The 18,665-nt window shown below is 32.5% G+C and overlaps 1 long non-coding RNA gene across 1 annotated transcript; it reads left to right on the top strand.

Annotated features, from left to right (window-relative positions):
• Positions 1-366: 366 nt before the first annotated feature.
• On the top strand, positions 367-2,642 carry LOC148772849 (uncharacterized). Its single transcript, XR_016032958.1, has 2 exons — positions 367-663; positions 2,421-2,642. It is a non-coding gene; the product is annotated as an uncharacterized LOC148772849 (long non-coding RNA).
• The last annotated feature ends 16,023 nt before the right edge of the window (positions 2,643-18,665 follow it).

The following is an 18,665-nucleotide window of genomic DNA, read 5'->3' on the forward strand; positions in this document are numbered from 1 at the left end:
ATACCTATATACTACTACATGCAATATATATATATATATATATATATATATATATATATATATATATATATATATATATATATATATATATATATATATATATATATATATATATATATATATATATATATATGTTTGAGTGTATATATATATAAGTATATGACCGAAGGTGTGTGTATGTGTATGTGTCCGGATTGTGTGTGTGTGGTGTTTATGCAAGTTGTATTTACTTTTAAATAAAATAATTAGTAAGTAAGTGTGCCTGCCTTTACACTTGGCACACCCTATATCATTCCTATAATCACATGCTCAAAGTAACCCAAAAGACACTCTCATTTCTCCTTCTTCCACATACACCCATTACTTGTCTTCTCCATTTCTCTCCACCGAAGCAATCACCACCATCATCGGCCTTCTCTTTCTTCCAGCTAGCTCACCTCCCATTTTCAAGAAAATCCCAAAAATAAGATGAAGGTTCCCTATTTAACCCTTGCCATAGACTACTCCAAACACACCATCAAAACCACTTGCCTTCTTTCGGGAGATCACAACTCGTCCCTCCTTGAAGCTCACACCATCTCATTTACAATCAAAGTAGCTTGGTTAGATTTTGGTGCTTGAAAGCCTCTCTTCTTACGGTTATTTCTTCTCTTCGATTTTAAGGTAAGAAATTCTGATTTCATGCTGCAATTGAATGGCATCAATAGTATTAAAATAGTTTTCAAAAATTTCTAAAAGATTGCGAGTGATTTTGAAAATTTAGGGCTTTTTGGGGGAAAATGGAAAAGAAGTGTCTAATGTTGATTTCTTGTTCTTGCATGCATCATCTATGTTGGTAGTGGGTAGATACAACTTTTATTGGCCAAAAGAATTAAAAAATTTCAGATTTCAAAAAGGGGTTTCAAGAAAAAATGAATTTTTAACTTTTATGGGGTTGCATGTGTAAATCGAAAGATTTTTGGGGAAAATCTGTAATTTTTGAAGAGTCAGTCCTAAATGTGTTTTCAAAACTGTTTTCCAGCATTTATTGAACAAAAATCTCGGATTTAAAGGAGTTTCGCAAGAAAAAGTGATTTTTGAACTTCTAGTGGCCTTGCATGTATAGATCTAGAGATTTTGGGGTAAAATATGTAATTTTCAGAATTTCTGCATGAAGTAACTTTTCAACTTCGTTTTCTGCATCCAATAAAGTAAAATTTCAGATTTGTTAGGGGTTTTTCTTGAAAAAGTGATTTTTGAACTTCTAGTGTGGTTGCATGTGTAAATCTTGAAACTTTGGGGTCAAAACTGCAATTTCCAAAAAATCTCTCATTTCTAAAGTTCGAATCTGTTTTTCCAGCAAGTATTAAATGGGGAAAAGTTTTCTTTACAAAGGTTTTAAAGTAATTAAAGTTATATTAGAGTTTTTTTGAGTTTTTAAAGGAGAAGGGAATTTTCTAGTTTTAATTTCAAGAAAATTCGAAACTTTGTGAAAATTTAAAATAATTTCAGAAACTGAAATTGGGTCAGTTAGGAATTCTAGTATTTGAATTGGGAATTTTTCGGGAATTAGTTTGCTATCATTTCGAAATTAAGACATTTTGCATGTCATTTATGAGTGATGAGATTTGAGATTTTATACCTTAAAATGGCTGCATGGATGTGGTTACTACTATTGGAATTTATGGGAACGGATTATTACCTAGGTGTGGTAATAAGTTCATTAAATGAAAGGTGAAAAAAGTGGTACTTGCTTTACAAGCATGGTTTGATATTAAATGGTGATGTTTTGCATAAGTGTGTGTGTGTGCTGAATAAGTGTGTGTGTACGTGCTGAATGTATATATGTGTGTGTGCCGTGTGTTTATGTGTATGAATTTGGGGATTTATTGCCCAAACTATAAATGTGTGGTAATTGTGATATTGGTGTGAATTGGTGGCACTTGATTGATATTTGTGATGTTTATGTGTGGGTCATAAGCATGATTTCGAAAAGTTGCATTTAAAGGTTTTTAAAATTGAAAGATTAATGGAATACCGGGTAATAAACAACTCGGATATAGAGGGCCGGTATCCAACTAAGATGATGTGTGTTGTGGTTTGATCCCACTTAGTGAAAACCGGCTCGTAACAGGTTTGTTATCCAGATACATAAATTAATCTTTCACAGATCCGATAAAACGAAAAAGGTGTTTTTCATGATTTTCATAAAAAAAGGGCAGTTTAGTCATTTTGCATAAGTACGTGATTTTGTACGAACGATGTGTTTTCGTGAAGTTATGTGGTTTTACCGATTGTCTTGTGTTGTTGTATGGAACGTGGGTAAGAATGGGTATATAATATTATATATTATATATACAACGTATTTTTAAAGTTCGATACTTCATCGGATTTCTTACTGAGCTGTATAGCTCATATAGATGTCTTTTAATGTCTGGTAGTTGTAATCCGCAACCGGGATGGGTCGAGTAGTGGATCGAGGTCTTGCCCGGGGTTTTTGGAAGTTGTACGAGGACCTATGAACGATGCCATATATTTTGGGTTTTCTTTTGGTGATGTAATATTAAACCGTAGCATTTTCTTTTCGTACCTTTTTAACTCATTATCTTTATGGATCGTAGTTAACCCCTACTATAATATAGTAAGTTTCATAATTCGCTATTCTCATGCCTCCATTAGTGATTTCCGAATTATTCACCAAAATAACCTTTCCAAAACTCTAATTTCTTCTCGAACCAAAAACCGATAGTGAGACTGTAGCACTCGACCGAAAAACCTCCCCTCGAAGCTTGTTTCCAACGAAACATTTATTCGGCTAAAGTCAGCTAAGAAAGTTTTTTTCGAAAATGCAAAGTATTCAATACCCAAAAGAAGATATTTTTGTTAATTGCATTTTTGCCCCATTCCAATGTTTAAAAAAAAATTACAAAGTGATCCTTTGCTTCCGCTAGTTTACTGAAAATTCCGATAAACCGGTTCGATTTATCGCCCGACTAGAAGAGGGATGCTACATATATGCCAATATTACCCTCAACCTTTTATACCCAATTCTTAATTGTAACCCCAATTTAATCAATTTTGTCCACAAAAATCCAATTTTGACAACAAAAATTCAATTTTGACTTTTTTTTTTCAAAAACGTTTTTTTTTTTCAGTAACTTTTTTTTTTCAAATTTTTTTTTTTGCCGCCGGTCAACGCCGGTTTCTGGCATTGACTTTTCAAAATTGGAGCATACTTTATTTAATATGCTCCAATTTCATCCTTAAATTAGTTTAACCTCAATTTGACCCCAAATTTCACAAATTATTCAATTTTGACCCAAAACGTTTTTTTTTTTCAAAAAACAAATTTTTGCCGCCGGATTTCGGCATTGACTTTTCAAATTTTTTTTTTTTTTCTTTCGGATTTTTTCGCCTGTTTCCGGCGGTCACTTTTTTTTTTCTTTTCTGCCGGATTTTTTTGTCGGTTTCCGGCGGTCTCCAGCGTTGATTTTTTTTTTTTAGTGTTATTTTAAGGGTTTTTTTTTTATTATGTCCGCCGCTAAACGTTGACCGTAATTGTGCTGTCACTGACAGTAAATTAACATAATTATACTGTCAATGACAGTTAATTAACGTAATTGTACTGCCGTTGACATTGCATTTATGTAATTGTTCTGCCGTTGACAGTAAATTAACGTAATATTATTATTATTTTTTTTATCTTTTGTAATTTTTATTTTATTTTATTTGATTTGTTGACAAATCAACATAATTATATTACCGTCGTGGACTAGTAAAATAACTATAAACACAATAATATTACTGTCAACAACATCAATATTATTATTTTTTTGGGTTTTTTGTTTTGTTTGAGTTATTTACGCAGTAACGTAATAATATTACTGTCTGTTATTGTAATATTACTGTAAACACAATAATATTACTGTGGTTGACAGTAATATTACTGTTGTTATAGTAATATTGTTTTCAACCACATCAATATTATTATTTTGTTTGGATTTTGTTTGTTTGTTTGAGTTATTCACGGAGTAACGTAATAATATTATTGTCTATTATTGTAATATTACTGTTGTTATAGTAATATTACTGTCACTCACATTAATATTAATTCTTTTGGCTTTTTATTATGTTTATATTTGTTGAACGGGCAACATAGTAATATTTCTCTATTATACAATAATAATGTGTTTTGTTGTGTTAATATTATTGTGCTAGAGATTAATATAACAATATTACTGTGTTAAACTGTAGTTTAGTTTATTTTACTGTGTTTAGTATAGTTAATATTACTGTCAATCACATCAATATTGTTGTTTAAACGAAAAAAAAAGTTACAGAAAGAAAGAATAAAAAATATCGAAAAAGTCAACGCCAGAAACCGGCGAAAAAATCCGGAAGAAAAAAAATAAAAAAATAAAGATTTTTTTTGAAAAGTCAACGCCAGAATCCGGCGGGAAAAAAAGAATTTGAAAAAAAAGGTTTTGGGTCAAAATTGAATAATTTGTGTAATTTGAGGTCAAATTGAGGTTAAATTAAGTTAAAGATGAAATTGGAGCATATTAAAGTATGAGGGGTTATTTTAGTCCTTTACAAAAATCTGGACCATGTGTGGACTTATTGGTAAAAGAGTTTTTTGTCTGGATCTCTTTATGAATAAATACCCATTGATGGGTGATGATGCTAAAGTTAGATCACCTTAGATAATTGCAATAGGATGAGCTGGAAGAGCAGAGTGGATCTGGCTCACGGGCTTGATGACCTTGAGATACATGCGATCATAGAACACGTGAACTAGGCCGGGGTTGATCCGGCGGAAACCCCTCCGACGCTCAAGTCAGACGTGCGAATAGTAGAAATAATTGAGAGAATATGACTACTAATATTATTTAGATAATAGGGTCTCCCTTTAATAAATGAATTATATCGTTATTTATACCTTAAATGAGATTGTTGGGCCCAAACCCTTTTTGAAGGTGATTGGGCCTCGGTGATAGTGATCTTCAATATCCCAATTCTAAAAATGGAGAGAAATATTTTGGGCCTCTCTCCATTAAAAAAAGTAATAAGGGTATTTATTCATAAAGAGAAATATTTTGGACCTCTCTTCGTCAAAGAGCCCCTTAATTATGTTGCCTAGTCATTTACTCCATGATTTATTGTCAACAATCATAATAGATGATACGACGGAGTTTTCATCGCAGTTCTATGCATAAAATAGTTGATTATGTTGCCTTATCAATAATCATGATAGAATAAATCAATAAATATTAACACCATATTAGTGATTGTTACAATATACGCCCATATATAAATAAATATACACCAAATGTACATATATGAGTGAAGTATATATATATTAGGGTTAAATACAAAAACACCCCTGTACTATGGACTTTGTATCACTTACCCCCTATACTACACATAAATACAAAACCCCCCCTCACATTGCCTTTTTTTCCAAAATATGACCAAAATACCCCTACTCAAGCATATATATATATATATATATATATATATATATATATATATATATATATATATATATATATATATATATATATATATATATATATATATATATATATTGATCCATTTTCCACTATATATTTTACCATTTTCGGTCAAATTTACGTTGAAAATTTTGGTATTTATACTTTTTTCTCCAAAACATCTAATTGCTTACATTTTTTTTATTTTCTCAATACAACCTTTTAGTTTTGCCATTCTTCATTTTTTTTCTTAAATGTCTTCCGGTAGTTCAAACATCCTACGATTACAAACATCTTTACAATCCTATTATTGTTGATAATTTGAACTACCGGAAGACATTTAACAAAAAAAAGGAATAAATTTAAAATGACAAAAATAAAAGGTTTTTATTCAGAAAATTAAAAAAAATCTAAGTAATTAAATGTTTTGAAGGAAAAAATAAAAAAATAAAAAATTTCCAAGTAAAATTGACCGAAAATGTTAAAAGATATAGTGGAAAATGGCTTAAACAAACCCTTATATTTATAGGTTTAGCAGGGGTATTTTCGTCATATTTTGGAAAAAATATAATAGTAGGGGGGGTTTTGTATTTATGTGTAGTACAGGGGGTAAATGATACAAAATCCATAGTACATGGGTGTTTTTGTATTTAACTCTATATATTATAAATGGTGAACGACCCTTATGTGAAATTGAGAATTCATTTACATATATGAAGGAATAATTTACGTAGGTAAAGATTGTGAGATAAAAAATAAATATATATGATTTACTGCAAATGAATGGAAAATAGTTATGCAGGGTGGGTATAGGTTATGAATCAAATAAATATATGAAAATAAGAGATATATATAGAAGATTATATAAACAGAGAAAATTATGGGATGGAAATAAAAGATAACAATAATTGATTGTGTATCTTTTCTATATATATTATATAGATTTTCTCGGACTGTATCGTATCACACGAATCGAATCCCACAGTTTATATATATATATATATATAATTTCGTCGGATACATAGGTCACCCCCATAGAATAATTATTGACATTAAAATGAAGCCAAATTCTGAAGAAGAAGAAATAAAGAACAACCACAAGACACAATTGGTGGTGGTGCCTTCCAAAGAAGAAGATCAATTCGAAGATGAAGAAGTAAGCGATACTTCTTCTGATGATGATGAGAAAGTTGAAGAAGAAGAAGAAGAAGAAGAAGAAGAAGAATCTGAAGAAGAAGAAGAAGAAAGCGACGAGGAGAAAAAGTTGGAGGTGCCATCAGAATCTGTAAGAAGAAAGAGACAAAAGCAAGAATTTGATGCTGAATTTCCATACATAACTGCTTTGTTTAACAAATTTAGGGTTTCTGCTTCTGCATGCTTAACTCGGCTTAATGATAAGGAATTGCAAGATATGGAGAAACAGTCCAAGCAATTGATTATGGAGGAGAATCGATTGAATATTGAAATGATGGATATCATACACCAACAGCTTGCTCTCGTCGTTTCTGGGTCAAAAGAGTATACGAATGTGTTTCCATGATCGATCAGGTATTTTTTATGTTATTCATCATTTTATTCTTTACTACAAGATTTCTATAAAGCTACTGCTTTCTTTAGTACTCTACTGTAATCTAGTTTGTGTGAATTTCAATATTTGGTTTTAATATCACTTTGTACTAACTAGACAACTTAATTAAGTCCTTTTTAATTTAGTATTGAATTGAATTCACAGTGATGCTTTTCATCGGAATTTAAGTGATAGGAACGTACTGAATTAACCCCCTTATTTGAGTGTGAAAAGTTATATTATATATATAATAGGATGGAATTAGTCCAAAAAACAGCTGTACGTTATTTGTGGCAGTAGTCATACTCATAATATTCTCAGGGATTTTGTTGATGGATGCTTCCATGCATGCATTCTTTTAATTTATTAGAATATAATTATGGTTCATACTTTGGATTTTTCCCATCATTCTTATTAAATCAATGATAAATAATGAATTAAATTTTTTCCTCATATGCATTGTTACAATCCAGTCTTTCAGGACTTCATGCCAAACATTTTTTTTTCATAATAACTTTGATTTCAAATTTATTTACTGTCCTTTAACCTTTGATAGTAGCAGCAAACATTGGTCGTTTCTTTTTATTGTATAATCGATCAAGCATGCATTAAATTTCATAAACTGGTTTAATTGATTTTTTTCTTTTTTTAACTTTGTGTGTTGATGATTACAGGTTTTTTAATTTATTCATCACAAGGAAAGGAATGGATGAATGGTTTGGATTCAGAAGTGGCATCAATTTTTTTTGAGTAATTTATCATGAGACAACTTTCTACGTATTATCCTTTAGTTTTCGAAACTTTCTATCTTAAACGTTTTGGACTTGTGTTTTATCTTTGTGTTAATTTTTCAATTATGGAGTAATACTCCATTTAATAAATAGACTATCATAATTTGCATTTTGCTGCTAAAAACAAGTGTTTAAATTTCGTTCATTTAATTTATGTGTGTCTCTTACACATCTTCTTTGAGTTTAAACATATGTTCTCATTTAGATGAGATAACAGGGTTTTGAGCTATTCGCCACCAATACCATAAAGACAAGGGGATAAATTCATCATTTATCTAAATCTTTATATTATATAAACATAATATGGTAATCCATAATCCATAATCCATTAATCATAATACATATTTGTTTTTCTTTTTTTTTTTTTTTTTTTACTTTCAGATAATTAGATTAAATAGTTTAGAAATAATAAATATATAAAGTGGTGCGGGAACACTATTGAGTTGTCATGGCTGTAGGAAAAACCATACCAGAAATCATACCTAGTGATTGCAAGAGGAATAAGATTCAATAAGATGGAGGAAGGAACCCTCCAACTATCCCCGTCGTATTTGACCCTAGGGAGTTCTGCATTATGATGGGATTACAGTTTAAGGGGTACCCATCAATAAAAGTATGGAAATAGAAATTCCTTTCACTAGACGTGTTTTTGGGGGTAAATTGACCCAAGTAAAGCGTCATCAAATTGCTGAAAAACTAGAGGAGTATGCTGCTAAGATCGACCAACAATCCATTGAGAATTTTAGTAGGTTGTATATTATTTTTGCTTGCAATACTTTCTTATTACCAAAGGGCGAATTACTTTCAACTGCCGAGGTACGTTTATCAACATGTTGACAAATTGGAGCGCGTAGGAGATTTTGCATGGGGAAAATTGGTGTATGATGTGCTCATTGAAAATATTGAGGATATGTTGTCTTAAAACAACTAATCCGGAACTAAAAACTAAATATTCCCATAACATGTTGTCTTAAAACAATTTATGCACAATATCGTATGAAGCAATATCTTTTGTAGAAAAAAATATCAATAGGTCAACTCGTTATCCGAATCGTTATCTGAATTGTTGCTTGGGTATCTAATTATATTATGTGGACTATTGCACATGTTTCAAGCCAACAATTTTCTTGGAGTTACTAATTGTTCCTAAAAAAAATAGTTAGATAAATAATATTGCTAGTCATATATGTTCAACAAAATCAAATGCATTGTTAATCTCTTTAAGCATAAAATTATTGCTCATATTACTCAATGGTGCGTTGAATTCTTCGTCCAATAGAATTAGCATGTACACGTAAAATCCACAGTCATACATATTGGTATTTAATTTTTAGTTTGTACTATACTCAAAAGTATGAAGAAAAATTACATTGTCTTAAATTTATGTATTTGGTTGAATGGGTACCCAATCTGCATCTTTATAATTCATAGCGTCGAATTGAATCTCTTGTCGTTGTCCCATTTCAACAACACTTTCTCTAGTTCTTTTACCTGCATTATTAAGAAAATGATTAATAATACATGCACTGTTGTCAACAATAACGAAACCATACATAGAGTTATGTCGTAATTACCAATTTCCACTAGAAGAAAACTGTCTTTTAACCACTTTATTTTAACAAAGCGCATATTATGTGTGTTGTAATAATATATTTTCAACAACACGTTTTCAATGAATGTTGTTGTTAGCTCCTGAACAATATATTTAACAACATGTGTGTTTAGTGTGTTGTTAACTCATGATTCTACAAGACGCGACAACGTGTTCTAATATCTCAGTTGACAAGTTCTTTATAACATTGTTTCTGGCAAGTTGAAAGCGTAACTGTAACAAGATATAATGTGTGTTGTCTAATAGGGTTAACTGTAACAAAACACATAGCATGTTGTCGAATGGTTATTTTACAAACCTATATTAAATTTGCGATTCATTTTTTTAATCAAATTTTGATGATAATCTGTAACGTTTTCTTATAATTATATTCACACGTATTTAATTTAATTAGCTAAATTAATTTAGGAATTAGGTAACCAATTAAATTCGTAATTTGTTAACCTAATGACGTTAGGGAAACAAGCTGCGAACCTATACGCCGGCCAAAAACTAAACTGGAGGAAAAACAAACAAAAAAATCCATAATATTACCGTCAACCATTGTAATATTATTGTGTTTACAATAATATTACAATAATAGACAGTAATATTATTACGTTATTCCGTGAATAACTCAAACTAAACAAAAAACCCAAAAAAAATAATATATTGATATTGTTAACAGTAATATTACTGTTTTTACAGTTATTTTACTGTCATCGACGGTAATATAATTACGTTGACTTTGTCAATAAATCAGACAAAATAAAACAAGAAAATAACAAAAAATAAAAAATAATAATATTACGTTAATTTACTGTCAACGGCAGAACAATTACATAAATGCATTGTCAACAGCAGTACAATTACGTTCATTAACTGTCATTGACAGTATAATTACGTTAATTTACTGTCACTGACAGCACAATTACAGTCAACGTTTAGCGGCGGACGTAAAAAAAAATTAATAATAATAAAAAAGATAAAAATAAAATAAACACTAAAAAAATCAACGCCAAAGACCGGCGGCACCGCGAAAAAAAATTACAAAAAAAAAAAAGTTAACGCCGAAAACCAAGGAAAAAAATCTAAAAAATAAAAATAAATCGAAAAGTCAACGCCGGAGACCGGCGTTGACTGCTCCGGTGGCAAAAATTTTTTTTTTTTTGAAAAAACAAGAGTCAAATTTGGATTTTTGTGGTCAAAATTGGATTTTTGTGGACAAAATTGATTAAATTGTGGTTACAATTAAGAATTGGGTATAATGGGTTGGGGGTAATATTGTCATATACATGAATTGTTCCTTTATTTATAACAAACTAGCATTTTTTCCCCGTGCGATGCACGGGATATTATTTCAAAAGTGAAAAAGGATAATCAATTTAATACATAATAAGAAAATATAGTATACTAACATAGTAAAATTTAATAATCTAATATTATTCATATTTTATAAACATAATGTTTTTTAAATCTGACATATTAAGATTTATAATCCAAATATATAGATTAATAACGAATCGAATTTCTATCTTTATCTCTTAAGATTTGAGATATATTGATGAAAATAGGAGATTGATAATTGTTGAAAATTATAGTTAAAAAATTAGTAGACAAAAATATTAAAAATATATAATTGCAAAAGTACCATTAGATAGGATTCTTCAGGATTTAGTTTCAATTTTGAGAATCGTTAAAAATTAGTAGAGAAAAAAACATTAAAAATATTTAATTACAAAAATACCAATAGAGTTTTTTAGGATTGCTCAGCGTTTCTCTCTTTTATATATAAGATATTAAAGGGATGAGTTTATCGGTGAGAGAGATAAAACCCCTAAACTTAAACTAATAAAGATGTTTGGTTAGAGACTTACGCACAAAAAACTCTTATTATTTTATTGCAATAAGACTTACTATTACCTCACAACAAAATCTAAACAATTTTATAATAATAATAATAATAATAATAATAATAATAATAATAATAATAATAATAATAATAATAATAATAATAATAATAATAATAATAATAATAATAATAATAATAATAATAATAATAATAATAATAATAATAATAATAATAATAATAATAATAATAATAATAATAATAATAATAATAATAATAATAATAATAATAATAATAATAATAATAATAATAATAATAATAATAATAATAATAATAATTCGTTTTAACTTGGAAATTCTAAAGAATAGTGGAACGCATAATATAAAAATGTGTGTGAATTAAGGCAATAAATAAAGTGAGTTATTTAGTACTCCTCTAGTGAGTATCGTATTCTGCGGGGAAGGAAAATCATAATCCATATAATAAAATCAATCATTGATTTAATTAGTAGTACCATAACATATATAATTAATGGGGCTCTTTGACATAACCCCCTCATTACTTTTTTTAATGGGGATAGACCCAAAATATTTTAGACCATTTGAGAAAAGCCCATGATCCAATTTAGCCATTGTGTTTCCCAGCTTTACCCCCGCCCCGCCACCTCATCACAGCTGGGCACGCGCTCCAGCGATTTTTTTTTTTTCCGTTTTTTTAATCGACTATGAAGCATAGTCGACTAGTCTTAAAACGACTATGCTTCATAGTCGATTAAGGAAATTCTTTATTTTTTAACTTTTTTTTTGTTTCTGATTTTGTTTTTAAATTTTTTTTTATTGTTTTAATTTTTTTCTCTATCAGGTTCATTAATGGATAGTCGATTAAAAATTTAACTACTAAAAATAACAAATCACAATTAAAAAAAAAACAAAATCAATTATATTTAAAAAAAAATACAAACAGTGTAATTGATTTATACATTGGAATCAATAAAACAAAAAATCAAAAAAAAAAAAAAATAACAACTAGAGTCGGTTAATTGTTGGGTGCTAAATACCAACACGCAAGTGTACGTATCGCAAACAAGTAGTAAAGTAGACTCGTGAGAGTCGGATGTCGATCCCACAGGGAATACGCAAATTATTTAATCCTAAGTACCAAATCCTAACAATTGTGATTTTTATCCAGCCTACGCAGGGTTGTCAAATTAATTAACTAAATAAATTAAACTAATTAAGAACACAAGTAATCACGAGAAAAAAAATCAATAATAAACGGATCTAGGATTTTATCTTCCCCCTATGCGATAATTCTTCACCCAATTAATCTCCTATTATGCAAGTTACGATTCCCGATTATTAACCCAAGACACGAAATTATTTATAACCAGCTGTCGCTGCGCTATAAACCTATTATTCATAAAAGATTCACTATATGTCTATGCAAACCTAGTATAAATAAAGCATTAAATAACAAGTCTCGTAAACGGCTACCTAAGGTATTATCTGTATGTCTACGATAATACATGCAATTAACACACACATTCGGTGAAAAACTACTCGAAGGCTCTTCTATCCCTGTTCTAATTATTAAAACGATCTGTCAATCAATTCTAACAATAACAAATAGCAACATAAGTTAGCTACGCTCATGCACTTAGGGCTGTGCATGGATCGGTTTTAACCACCAACCAACCCATTTTCGACCCACAATTTGTGATGGTTAATCAACCATCAACCGACCCATTTAAGTTGGGTCGATAATGTCAACCAACCCATGTATAGTTGGGTCGATAATGGTTTCTAATATGCTAAAAAGTTGGTTAGTCGGTTAATATCGGCCGACCAACTTTATTCATTAATTTATTATTTATTAAGTTTAATTAAAATATTTAATATTTTTAATTTCAAATTTCTATTTTATATCACATCTATTAAATTGTTTAATATTTAACAAAATCCTAAAATCAATAAATCAAAGATAATTACCTAATTTGAACTATTTTAATTTTAAGACATATAGTCTAAATATTTGGACGATTATTATTTGTTGAACTATTTATGTTTAATCGCAATATATATGCCCGTAATATTTTGAATTTTTTATTTGAATATTATTGAACTAGTCGCATTTGATTTATAAAAGATATAGCGTTGTAACAAGTAATAAAATATTAATAAAAAATTAAAAAATATTTAGATGGATGACCCATCAACCAAACCACCAACCAACCCATTAAATTGGTTTTCAACCATCACCCAACCCATGTAGGTTGGGTCGATAATGGTTTCCAATATTTACCAAAGTTGGTTGGATGGGTTGGGTTGGTTTTATGGCTGGTTTTTAACCAAACCAACCAACGCACAGCCCTACATGCACTAAATAAGATCAAGATAGAAGAAATAATCGAAGAATTAAACTTGCATAAAAGTAGAAAAATAGGTTCGAATTACCACATAGGGTTCCAATAAAATCCTAGAATAAAAACTTAGCTACTCATGTTCGTTACGAAAAACATAATAAAAATACGAAAAATCATAAAAATCAAAAAAGAAAAGGAAAAAGGAAAACTAGGATGAAGAGTCGTCAAGTCTTCGTCTTCGTTCTCTTGCTCCTTGATTGCGTGTAGAAAAGATAAAAACTAAAAACTAATAATAACGATAAAAGGTAAAAAAAATTCAAAAGATAGGTCTAATTGTGTGCTTGTGGCCTTTAAATAGGGTGCAAAAGTCTAATAGGGCGGGTTTCCTTGTATAATTGAGTTCCCTTCACTGCGCCATCACGTCCACCCGGACGGCCGTGTGAGATTTTGAACTAAAATCCGCACGGCCGTGCGGTCTTAAATTCTCCAGATTTCTGATTTTTTCACTTTTGGCCTACTTTTTCTCTGAATTTGCAGTTTTCACCACAAAAGTTGCCAATTCTTCAATTTGCACCTAAAATACAAATAATAGCCATATTAAGCACCAATTATCGTAAAAACACATCAAAAGCTCCAATTAAAAGGTACAATTAAGTGTATAAATATACACTTAACACACCCCCAAACTTGAACTTTTGCTTGTCCTCAAGTAAAATTAAATTAATAACACAAAACAAAACCATACATCTCATTACATAGATCGATTGGTCAACTTCGCGTTTTCAGAACTTGCAATGATCATGACAATTCATAGGTATTCGCAAGCTTAACATTCAACGGCACTTAGTCACTCACTATTACCAAAAACCACAAGTCATACAATTGCTTCAAGTATCCAATATTTGCAAGTTAAAGATAGAAAGAATTTATACTTACATGCATATATTTGACTCCAAATACTCACCAAATTATTTTACTCAACTAATATTGAACAATAAGCTATTGGGATCATTGGGGCTTTGTGGCTTTCAATTGTTAGGCTCTTTGGTCCGAGGTAGGTAATATGGGAATGTGTGGCTAATTTTCTTGAATTGAGGTGATTACGCCAAAATTTGAAAGATAGGCGTTTGAAACAATGAATTCACCTCTAGGGACTTAAATAAACTCGATTCTCCAAAATTCACACGTCAACACTTTTGCCTTGAGGCAATGGATCGAGTTTTCAACACAACTCAACAACTAGTCCTTATTTCTCCCTTCTAATCTATTCTTCTTCTTTTTTTTTTTTTTTTTTTTTTTTTTTTTTTTTTTTTTTTTTTTTTTTGCATATCGAAGGATTTAGATATATATATATATATATGAAGATGCACATATATATCTATCCTTTTTCTTTTTCTCTTTTTTTTTTTTTTTTTTTTTTTTTTCGAAGAAGAAGAAAGATCTTATAAGAATTTTTCGACCGACCACCAAGGGATAATTATTCCAAAATCTCCATTTTTCTACCTTCTACATATTGGCTAAAAGAAAGAACACCTTTTCTCCGAGGCTCAAATCAAGGTTCTAAGGATAATTTGACAAAAAAGGTAGGCTTGAAAGGCTCAAACGGTTCAAAGAAGGCCCAAATCATATCCCAAATCACTTATTATCAACACTTCGTATCATAAATGTCCTAAGGTGAGATTTAAAACCTAACAAAGCATGATTGAGCACAAATAAATTCCAAATTTAAAATGCAAAACATTCAACCAAAGCAATGCACAAGGTGTGATTCCTAGCAATAATTTACTTCTACGTTCCGTTGAATCGAAAGCTAAACAAATACATACTCCTTATGAACATAAAACAAGTAGTTTCATCATCAAACATTGACCATCTACCATCATCGTAATTCATTGATGCATCGAACAAATTTTTTTTTTTTTATTTATTTTTTTTTTTTTATTTTTTTTTTATTTTTTTTTTATTATTATTTTTTTTTATAATAAAAACGAAAATAATAAAACGGCAACTAAAACAAAAACTGAAGCATGCAAAATAATAAAAAAAAATAAATAAATAAAACACACATAACGCGCACATAACGAAAACAAGTAGTTAACCACCCCCAAACTTAAAATTCACATTGCCCTCAATGTGATTTGCCCGGAGTTTAAGGATAGAAAAGACCTGTTTACGCGTCGGGACCATCGTCGGGCTGCTCGTCAACTCCGCCTTGCGCATGAGCATTACCATCTCCTTCATCATCCGAAAGCTCGGGTACCGGCTCAAGAATCGGTGCGGGCAACGGAGCCGGTTCTTCACACTCGGGATTTCCACATGCCAAATGGCGTACAATGGCTTGAAGCATTTTTCCCGACCACCGTTGGAGGGATTCGATCGTGCTCACCTTGTGCTCCACCGTTGCAAGCCGATTTCTCGTGATCACCAACTCTCGCTCCATTCTTCGTTGAAATCGTCGGTCCGAACTTGTGCTTGGACCCTCGGGTGGAGCTATTGGTTGGTTCTCGACGGGTTGCTCGCCATCTTGGATGGGTGCCTTGTATTGCCGGGCCGCAAGGTCATTCATCGGATTTCGAATTGATGTGAAAATGTCGGTCGGTTTGGTTGGGACCTTCGCCTTCTTGCATAAGCCGGTAATGAGGCAAGGGAAATAAAACCCCTTGGAGTTGTTGACCATGGAGGTCCAAAATCGGCCGGATATGATTACGCCAATGTTGATCGGAGTGCCCTTGAGGATGTAGTATGCCAAAGCGCACCGTTCGGGGTCCACGCGAGTCCACGAGCGGGTGGGAATGAGGTTGGCACAAATGAACGTAAGGCACGCCTTGCCTACTTGGTTGATGCATTTCCACTCTAACTCGTACTTTTCTTCGGTTGATAGTTCGGACCAAATGGGGGGTCCATCGCACAACACCTCGGCGATTTGATCTCGTGTGACCGCAAGTTGCATTTGCCCCCAATTGAATGGTGTCATGTGTCGGAGGTGATAGAAAGAATTGATTGCGTAGGCATTCCACTCGATCCTCTTGCCTCGAACCATGCTCACGTTCCGCTCCTCTGTGAGGTGGATATGGTTGTTGGCATAGAACTCGCGGACCAATGATAGGTTGATTGACCCTTCCGGTTCCAATAGTGCTTGCCACCCTCGTCGTAAGAATTCTTGATGTAGCGGGGCAAATTGTGGAAGAGTGATCTCGTAGGCACGCTCTGTTACTAGTTTCTTCCCCTTTTGCTTCTCGAAACGAGCACTAGCGCCGTCGACACAAAAAGCGTCGTCGTCGGGGGTCGGAATTTGGTCGGTTTTCTTGCCCTTCCCCTTGCCTTTTGAGGTGCTTTCGCCTTGAGAAGGGCCCTCCCCGTCACGTCCGCGTTTCCCCATACTTTGAGAATGCTTGTGGAGGAGATTGGGAGTGAATTGGTGTGCAAAATTGCCCCCAAACTTGAGTCGGACAATTCGTCGAACACCTTGTGGGCGTTCTTGGTGGAATGGGTTTTTGGAGACAATTGCTTGTTCTTGAATCCTCCTTGTGCAAATCAACAATAAACCACCGAGATAAGTAACAATATGTGTGGATTTGGTGAATCCTCGGTGAAATTTGGCAAAGAAAAGAAAAAAATTCGAAAGAGGGGGGCAAGGGTTTGAATGAGGGGAGAAAAAGGAATTGGGAGTTGTGAGGATTTGTTTGTGAAAAAATCCCTTTTAATTCCCCCGTTTTCCACCTCGGACGGCCGTGCGGGGTTTTTGCCTAGAATCCGCACGGCCGCGCCAAATTGCCAAATTGGGCAGTGGCTGAATTTAATTTCGGACGGCCGTGCGGGATTTTGTGAAGCAATCCGCACGGCCGTGCCAAACTCCGGATTTGGGCAGTAGCTGGGTCCGTTTCTCGGACGGCCGTGCGAGACTCCAGGTCTTTTTCTGCACGGCCATGTGACAAGTTTCGAAAATTCCATTTTAAGGCCCTGAAAAATAAAAACTTCTTATTAGTGCCCCTGAAACTTTTTTTTTTTTTTTTTTTTTTTTTTTTTTTTTTTAAGCTGAAATAAAATAAAAACTAAAAATTTAAAATAACAAAAAATAAGAAAAACGAAAGCTCGGGTTGCCTCGCGAGAAGCGCTAAGTTTACAGTCTTCAGCCGGACTTTGTCTGCTTCTTTGTTCAAGCTAACGTGACCGAAGTCACTTGGCGATTGAATTCCCCTCCTTGATAATGCTTGAGGCGTTGTCCATTGACCTTGAACGATTTTTCGGTCTCGGGGTCCAATACTTCGACTGCGCCATGCGGAAATACGTCAAGTATAGTAAACGGTCCGGACCATCTTGACTTGAGTTTTCCCGGAAACAACTTTAGACGGGAGTTGTAGAGGAGAACCAATTGCCCCTTTTGAAATTCTCGATGCAATATCTTGTTATCGTGCCAACGCTTGGTTTTCTCCTTGTATACACGATTGCTTTCATATGCATTCAATCTCAATTCGTCGAGCTCGTTGAGTTGCAGCATTCGTTTCTCCTTGCACGCTTCAATATCGAAATTCAGCTTTTTAATTGCCCAAAACGCATTATGCTCCAATTCAACCGGTAGATGACACGCCTTGCCATAAATCAAACGAAACGGTGTCATCCCAAGTGGAGTTTTGTAAGCCGTACGATATGCCCAAAGTGCATCATCCAATTTTCTCGACCAATCTTTCCAGGTAGGACTCACAACCTTTTCGAGGATGTTTTTGATTTCACGATTCGTTACCTCGGCTTGCCCGTTCGTCTGAGGGTGGTATGCCAATGCGACCTTGTGCTTTACTCCATACTTGGCCAAGAGTGCTTCGAATTGTTTATTGCAAAAGTGAGTGCCTCCATCAGTAATAATTGCTCGTGGCGTTCCAAAACGAGTGAAAATCTGTCTTTTTAAGAAAGCACAAACCACTGCAGAATCATTAGTAGGAAAGGCGGCCGCCTCAACCCATTTAGATACATAATCGACGGCCACTAAGATGTATAAGTTATTGAATGATGGGACAAAAGGTCCCATAAAATCTATCC

This window comes from Erythranthe guttata, chromosome 1 (genome assembly GCF_056151865.1).
Source record: "Erythranthe guttata isolate IM_541 chromosome 1, IM_541, whole genome shotgun sequence".
Lineage (NCBI taxonomy): Eukaryota > Viridiplantae > Streptophyta > Magnoliopsida > Lamiales > Phrymaceae > Erythranthe > Erythranthe guttata.